The following is an 8,375-nucleotide window of genomic DNA, read 5'->3' on the forward strand; positions in this document are numbered from 1 at the left end:
TGTGCCCGTTGACAGGTGGTGATTCTCTACGTCAGGACCCTGCGGTGATCCCTGTACACCGAGTTTCTCAGTGTAAACAGTCAGTCACTGGTGTGTGCCTGTAGACAGGCGGTGATTCTCTCCGTCAGGATCCTGCGGTGATCCCTGTACACCGAGTTTCTCAGTGTAAACAGTCAGTCACTGGTGTGTGCCCGTAGACAGGTGGTGATTCTCTACGTCAGGACTCTGCGGTGATCGCTGTACACCGAGTTTCTCAGTGTGAACAGTCAGTCACTGGGGTGTGCCCGTTGACAGCTGGATATTCTGTACGTCAGGACCCTGCAGTGATCCCTGTACACCGAGTTTCTCAGTGTAAACAGTCAGTCACTGGTGTGTGCCCGTAGACAGGTGGTGATTCTCTACGTCAGGACCCTGCAGTGATCCCTGTACACCGAGTTTCTCAGTGTAAACAGACAGTCACTGGTGTGTGCCCGTAGACAGGTGGTGATTCTCTACGTCAGGACCCTGCGGTGATCCCTGTACACCGAGTTGCTCTGTGTAAAGACTCAGTCACTGGTGTGTGCCCGTAGACAGGTGGTGATTTTCTACTTCAGGACCCTGCAGTGATCCCTGTCCACCGAGTTTCTCAGTTTAAATAGTCAGTCACTGGTGTGTGCCCGTAGACAGGTGGTGATTCTCTACGTCAGGACCCTGCAGTGATCCCTGTACACCGAGTTTCTCAGTGTAAACAGTCAGTCACTGGTGTGTGCCCGTAGACAGGTGGTGATTCTCTACGTCAGGACCCTGCGGTGATCCCTGTACACCGAGTTTCTCAGTGTAAACAGTCAGTCACTGGTGTGTGCCCGTAGACAGGTGGTGATTCTCTACGTCAGGACCCTGCGGTGATCCCTGTACACCGAGTTTCTCAGTGTAAACAGTCAGTCACTGGTGTGTGCCCGTAGACAGGTGGTGATTCTCTACGTCAGGACCCTGCGGTGATCCCTGTACACCGAGTTTCTCAGTGTAAACAGTCAGTCACTGGTGTGTGCCCGTAGACAGGTGGTGATTCTCTACGTCAGGACCCTGCAGTGATCCCTGTACACCGAGTTTCTCAGTGTAAACAGTCAGTCACTGGTGTGTGCCCGTAGACAGGTGGTGATTCTCTACGTCAGGACCCTGCAGTGATCCCTGTACACCGAGTTTCTCAGTGTAAACAGACAGTCACTGGTGTGTGCCCGTAGACAGGTGGTGATTCTCTACGTCAGGACCCTGCGGTGATCCCTGTACACCGAGTTTCTCAGTGTAAACAGACAGTCACATGGTGTGTGCCCGTAGACAGGTGGTGATTCTCTACGTCAGGACCCTGCAGTGATCCCTGTACACCGAGTTTCTCAGTGTAAACAGACAGTCACTGGTGTGTGCCCGTAGACAGGTGGTGATTCTCTACGTCAGGACCCTGCAGTGATCCCTGTACACCGAGTTTCTCAGTGCAAACAGTCAGTCACTGGTGTGTGCCCGTAGACAGGTGGTGATTCTCTACGTCAGGACCCTGCGGTGATCCCTGTACACCGAGTTTCTCAGTGCAAACAGTCAGTCACTGGTGTGTGCCCGTAGACAGGTGGTGATTCTCTACGTCAGGACCCTGTGGTGATCCCTGTAGACGGAGTTTCTCAGTGTAAACAGTCAGTCACTGGTGTGTGCCTGTAGACAGGCGGTGATTCTCTCCGTCAGGATCCTGCGGTGATCCCTGTACACCGAGTTTCTCAGTGTAGACAGTCAGTCACTTGTGTCTGCCCGTAGACAGGTGGTGATTCTCTACGTCAGGACCCTGCAGTGATCCCTGTACACCGAGTTTCTCAGTGTAAACAGACAGTCACTGGTGTGTGCCCGTAGACAGGTGGTGATTCTCTACGTCAGGACCCTGCGGTGATCCCTGTACACCGAGTTTCTCAGTGTAAACAGTCAGTCACTGGTGTGTGCCCGTAGACAGGTGGTGATTCTCTACGTCAGGACCCTGCAGTGATCCCTGTACACCGAGTTTCTCAGTGTAAACAGACAGTCACTGGTGTGTGCCCGTAGACAGGTGGTGATTCTCTACGTCAGGACTCTGCAGTGATCCCTGTACACCGAGTTTCTCAGTGTAAACAGTCAGTCACTGGTGTGTGCCCATAGACAGGTGGTGATTCTCTACGTCAGGACCCTGCAGTGATCCCTGTACACCGAGTTTCTCAGTGTAAACAGACAGTCACTGGTGTGTGCCCGTAGACAGGTGGTGATTCTCTACGTCAGGACCCTGCAGTGATCCCTGTACACCGAGTTTCTCAGTGTAAACAGACAGTCACTGGTGTGTGCCCGTAGACAGGTGGTGATTCTCTACGTCAGGACCCTGTGGTGTCCTCTGTACACCGAGTTTGTCAGTGTAAACCATCAGTCACTGGTGTGTGCCCGTAGACAGGTGGTGATTCTCTACGTCAGGACCCAGCGGTGATCCCTGTACACCGAGTTTCTCAGTGTAAACAGTCACTGGTGTGTGCCCGTAGACAGGTGGTGATTCTCTACGTCAGGACCCTGCAGTGATCCCTGTACACCGAGTTTCTCAGTGTAAACAGTCAGTCACTGGTGTGTGCCCGTAGACAGGTGGTGATTCTCTACGTCAGGACCCTGCAGTGATCCCTGTACACCGAGTTTCTCAGTGTAAACAAACAGTCACTTGTGTGTGCCCGTAGACAGGTGGTGATTCTCTACGTCAGGACCCTGCGGTGATCCCTGTACACCGAGTTTCTCAGTGTAAACAGACAGTCACTGGTGTGTGCCCGTAGACAGGTGGTGATTCTCTACGTCAGGACCCTGCAGTGATCCCTGTACACCGAGTTTATCAGTGTAAACAGTCAGTCACTGGTGTGTGCCCGTAGACAGGTGGTGATTCTCTACGTCAGGACCCTGCGGTGATCCCTGTACACCGAGTTTCTCAGTGTAAACAGACAGTCACTGGTGTGTGCCCGTAGACAGGTGGTGATTCTCTACGTCAGGACCCTGCGGTGATCCCTGTACACCGAGTTTCTCAGTGTAAACAGTCAGTCACTGGTGTGTGCCCGTAGACAGGTGGTGATTCTCTACGTCAGGACCCTGCGGTGATCCCTGTACACCGAGTTTCTCAGTGTAAACAGACAGTCACTGGTGTGTGCCCGTAGACAGGTGGTGATTCTCTACGTCAGGACCCTGCGGTGATCCCTGTACACCGAGTTTCTCAGTGTAAACAGACAGTCACTGGTGTGTGCCCGTAGACAGGTGGTGATTCTCTACGTCAGGACCCTGCAGTGATCCCTGTACACCGAGTTTCTCAGTGTAAACAGTCACTGGTGTGTGCCCGTAGACAGGTGGTGATTCTCTACGTCAGGACCCTGCGGTGATCCCTGTACACCGAGTTTCTCAGTGTAAACAGACAGTCACTGGTGTGTGCCCGTAGACAGGTGGTGATTCTCTACGTCAGGACCCTGCAGTGATCCCTGTACACCGAGTTTCTCAGTGTAAACAGTCAGTCACTGGTGTGTGCCCGTAGACAGGTGGTGATTCTCTACGTCAGGACCCTGCGGTGATCCCTGTACACCGAGTTTCTCAGTGTAAACAGACAGTCACTGGTGTGTGCCCGTAGACAGGTGGTGATTCTCTACGTCAGGACCCTGCAGTGATCCCTGTACACCGAGTTTCTCAGTGTAAACAGACAGTCACTGGTGTGTGCCCGTAGACAGGTGGTGATTCTCTACGTCAGGACCCTGCGGTGTCCTCTGTACACCGAGTTTCTCAGTGTAAACAGACAGTCACTGGTGTGTGCCCGTAGACAGGTGGTGATTCTCTACGTCAGGACCCTGCGGTGATCCCTGTACACCGAGTTTCTCAGTGTGAACAGTCACTGGTGTGTGCCCGTAGACAGGTGGTGATTCTCTACGTCAGGACCCTGCAGTGATCCCTGTACACCGAGTTTCTCAGTGTAAACAGACAGTAACTGGTGTGTGCCCGGAGACAGGTGGTGATTCTCTACGTCAGGACCCTGCGGTGATCCCTGTAGACGGAGTTTCTCAGTGTAAACAGTCAGTCACTGGTGTGTGCCCGTAGACAGGTGGTGATTCTCTACGTCAGGACCCTGCAGTGATCCCTGTACACCGAGTTTCTCAGTGTAAACAGTCAGTCACTGGTGTGTGCCCGTAGACAGGTGGTGATTCTCTACGTCAGGACCCTGCGGTGATCCCTGTACACCGAGTTTCTCAGTGTAAACAGACAGTCACTGGTGTGTGCCCGTAGACAGGTGGTGATTCTCTACGTCAGGACCCTGCAGTGATCCCTGTACACCGAGTTTCTCAGTGTAAACAGTCAGTCACTGGTGTGTGCCCGTAGACAGGTGGTGATTCTCTACGTCAGGACCCTGCGGTGATCCCTGTACACCGAGTTTCTCAGTGTAAACAGACAGTCACTGGTGTGTGCCCGTAGACAGGTGGTGATTCTCTACGTCAGGACCCTGCGGTGATCCCTGTACACCGAGTTTCTCAGTGTAAACAGACAGTCACTGGTGTGTGCCCGTAGACAGGTGGTGATTCTCTACGTCAGGACCCTGCGGTGATCCCTGTACACCGAGTTTCTCAGTGTAAACAGACAGTCACTGGTGTGTGCCCGTAGACAGGTGGTGATTCTCTACGTCAGGACCCTGCAGTGATCCCTGTACACCGAGTTTATCAGTGTAAACAGTCAGTCACTGGTGTGTGCCCGTAGACAGGTGGTGATTCTCTACGTCAGGACCCTGCGGTGATCCCTGTACACCGAGTTTCTCAGTGTAAACAGACAGTCACTGGTGTGTGCCCGTAGACAGGTGGTGATTCTCTACGTCAGGACCCTGCGGTGATCCCTGTACACCGAGTTTCTCAGTGTAAACAGTCACTGGTGTGTGCCCGTAGACAGGTGGTGATTCTCTACGTCAGGACCCTGCGGTGATCCCTGTACACCGAGTTTCTCAGTGTAAACAGACAGTCACTGGTGTGTGCCCGTAGACAGGTGGTGATTCTCTACGTCAGGACCCTGCGGTGATCCCTGTACACCGAGTTTCTCAGTGTAAACAGACAGTCACTGGTGTGTGCCCGTAGATAGGTGGTGATTCTCTACGTCAGGACCCTGCGGTGATCCCTGTACACCGAGTTTCTCAGTGTAAACAGACAGTCACTGGTGTGTGCCCGTAGACAGGTGGTGATTCTCTACGTCAGGACCCTGCGGTGATCCCTGTACACCGAGTTTCTCAGTGTAAACAGTCAGTAACTGGTGTGTGCCCGTAGACAGGTGGTGATTCTCTACGTCAGGACCCTGCAGTGATCCCTGTACACCAAGTTTCTCAGTGTAAACAGTCAGTCACTGGTGTGTGCCCGTAGACAGGTGGTGATTCTCTACGTCAGGACCCTGCGGTGATCCCTGTACACCGAGTTTCTCAGTGTAAACAGTCACTGGTGTGTGCCCGTAGACAGGTGGTGATTCTCTACGTCAGGACCCTGCGGTGATCCCTGTACACCGAGTTTCTCAGTGTAAACAGACAGTCACTGGTGTGTGCCCGTAGACAGGTGGTGATTCTCTACGTCAGGACCCTGCGGTGATCCCTGTACACCGAGTTTCTCAGTGTAAACAGACAGTCACTGGTGTGTGCCCGTAGACAGGTGGTGATTCTCTACGTCAGGACCCTGCAGTGATCCCTGTACACCGAGTTTCTCAGTGTAAACAGTCAGTCACTGGTGTGTGCCCGTAGACAGGTGGTGATTCTCTACGTCAGGACCCTGCAGTGATCCCTGTACACCGAGTTTCTCAGTGTAAACAGACAGTCACTGGTGTGTGCCCGTAGACAGGTGGTGATTCTCTACGTCAGGACCCTGCAGTGATCCCTGTACACCGAGTTTCTCAGTGCAAACAGACAGTCACTGGTGTGTGCCCGTAGACAGGTGGTGATTCTCTACGTCAGGACCCTGTGGTGTCCTCTGTACACCGAGTTTGTCAGTGTAAACCATCAGTCACTGGTGTGTGCCCGTAGACAGGTGGTGATTCTCTACGTCAGGACCCTGCGGTGATCCCTGTACACCGAGTTTCTCAGTGTAAACAGTCACTGGTGTGTGCCCGTAGACAGGTGGTGATTCTCTACGTCAGGACCCTGCAGTGATCCCTGTACACCGAGTTTCTCAGTGTAAACAGACAGTCACTGGTGTGTGCCCGTAGACAGGTGGTGATTCTCTACGTCAGGACCCTGCGGTGATCCCTGTACACCGAGTTTCTCAGTGTAAACAGTCAGTCACTGGTGTGTGCCCGTAGACAGGTGGTGATTCTCTACGTCAGGACCCTGCAGTGATCCCTGTACACCGAGTTTCTCAGTGTAAACAGACAGTCACTGGTGTGTGCCCGTAGACAGGTGGTGATTCTCTACGTCAGGACCCTGCGGTGATCCCTGTACACCGAGTTTCTCAGTGTAAACAGACAGTCACTGGTGTGTGCCCGTAGACAGGTGGTGATTCTCTACGTCAGGACCCTGCAGTGATCCCTGTACACCGAGTTTATCAGTGTAAACAGTCAGTCACTGGTGTGTGCCCGTAGACAGGTGGTGATTCTCTACGTCAGGACCCTGCGGTGATCCCTATACACCTGAGTTTCTCAGTGTAAACAGACAGTCACTGGTTTGTGCCCGTAGACAGGTGGTGATTCTCTACGTCAGGACCCTGCGGTGATCCCTGTAGACGGAGTTTCTCAGTGTAAACAGTCACTGGTGTGTGCCCGTAGACAGGTGGTGATTCTCTACGTCAGGACCCTGCGGTGATCCCTGTACACCGAGTTTCTCAGTGTAAACAGTCAGTCACTGGTGTGTGCCCGTAGACAGGTGGTGATTCTCTACGTCAGGACCCTGCAGTGATCCCTGTACACCGAGTTTCTCAGTGTAAACAGTCAGTGGTGTGTGCCCGTAGACAGGTGGTGATTCTCTACGTCAGGACCCTGCGGTGATCCCTGTACACCGAGTTTCACAGTGTAAACAGTCACTGGTGTGTGCCCGTAGACAGGTGGTGATTCTCTACGTCAGGACCCTGCGTGATCCCTGTACACCGAGTTTCTCAGTGTAAACAGTCACTGGTGTGTGCCCGTAGACAGGTGGTGATTCTCTACGTCAGGACCCTGCGGTGATCCCTGTACACCGAGTTTCTCAGTGTAAACAGACAGTCACTGGTGTGTGCCCGTAGACAGGTGGTGATTCTCTACGTCAGGACCCTGCGGTGATCCCTGTACACCGAGTTTCTCAGTGTAAACAGTCACTGGTGTGTGCCCGTAGACAGGTGGTGATTCTCTACGTCAGGACCCTGCGGTGATCCCTGTACACCGAGTTTCTCAGTGTAAACAGTAGTCACTGGTGTGTGCCCGTAGACAGGTGGTGATTCTCTACGTCAGGACCCTGCGGTGATCCCTGTACACCGAGTTTCTCAGTGTAAACAGTCACTGGTGTGTGCCCGTAGACAGGTGGTGATTCTCTACGTCAGGACCCTGCAGTGATCCCTGTACACCGAGTTTCTCAGTGTAAACAGTCAGTCTGGTGTGTGCCCGTAGACAGGTGGTGATTCTCTACGTCAGGACCCTGCGGTGATCCCTGTACACCGAGTTTCTCAGTGTAAACAGTCACTGGTGTGTGCCCGTAGACAGGTGGTGATTCTCTACGTCAGGACCCTGCGGTGATCCCTGTACACCGAGTTTCTCAGTGTAAACAGACAGTCACTGGTGTGTGCCCGTAGACAGGTGGTGATTCTCTACGTCAGGACCCTGCGGTGATCCCTGTACACCGAGTTTCTCAGTGTGAACAGTCACTGGTGTGTGCCCGTAGACAGGTGGTGATTCTCTACGTCAGGACCCTGCGGTGATCGCTGTACACCGAGTTTCTCAGTGTAAACAGTGAGTCACTGGTGTGTGCCCGTAGACAGGTGGTGATTCTCTACGTCAGGACCCTGCGGTGATCCCTGTACACCGAGTTTCTCAGTGTAAACAGACAGTCACTGGTGTGTGCCCGTAGACAGGTGGTGATTCTCTACGTCAGGACCCTGCAGTGATCCCTGTACACCGAGTTTCTCAGTGTAAACAGTCAGTCACTGGTGTGTGCCCGTAGACAGGTGGTGATTCTCTACGTCAGGACCCTGCGGTGATCCCTGTACACCGAGTTTCTCAGTGTAAACAGTCAGTCACTGGTGTGTGCCCGTAGACAGGTGGTGATTCTCTACGTCAGGACCCTGCGGTGATCCCTGTACATCGAGTTTCTAAGTGTAAACAGTCACTGGTGTGTGCCCGTAGACAGGTGGTGATTCTCTACGTCAGGACCCTGCGGTGATCCCTGTACACCGAGTTTC

The sequence above is a fragment of the Mobula hypostoma genome, chromosome X1 (assembly GCF_963921235.1).
Source record: "Mobula hypostoma chromosome X1, sMobHyp1.1, whole genome shotgun sequence".
Taxonomy (NCBI): Eukaryota; Metazoa; Chordata; class Chondrichthyes; order Myliobatiformes; family Myliobatidae; genus Mobula; species Mobula hypostoma.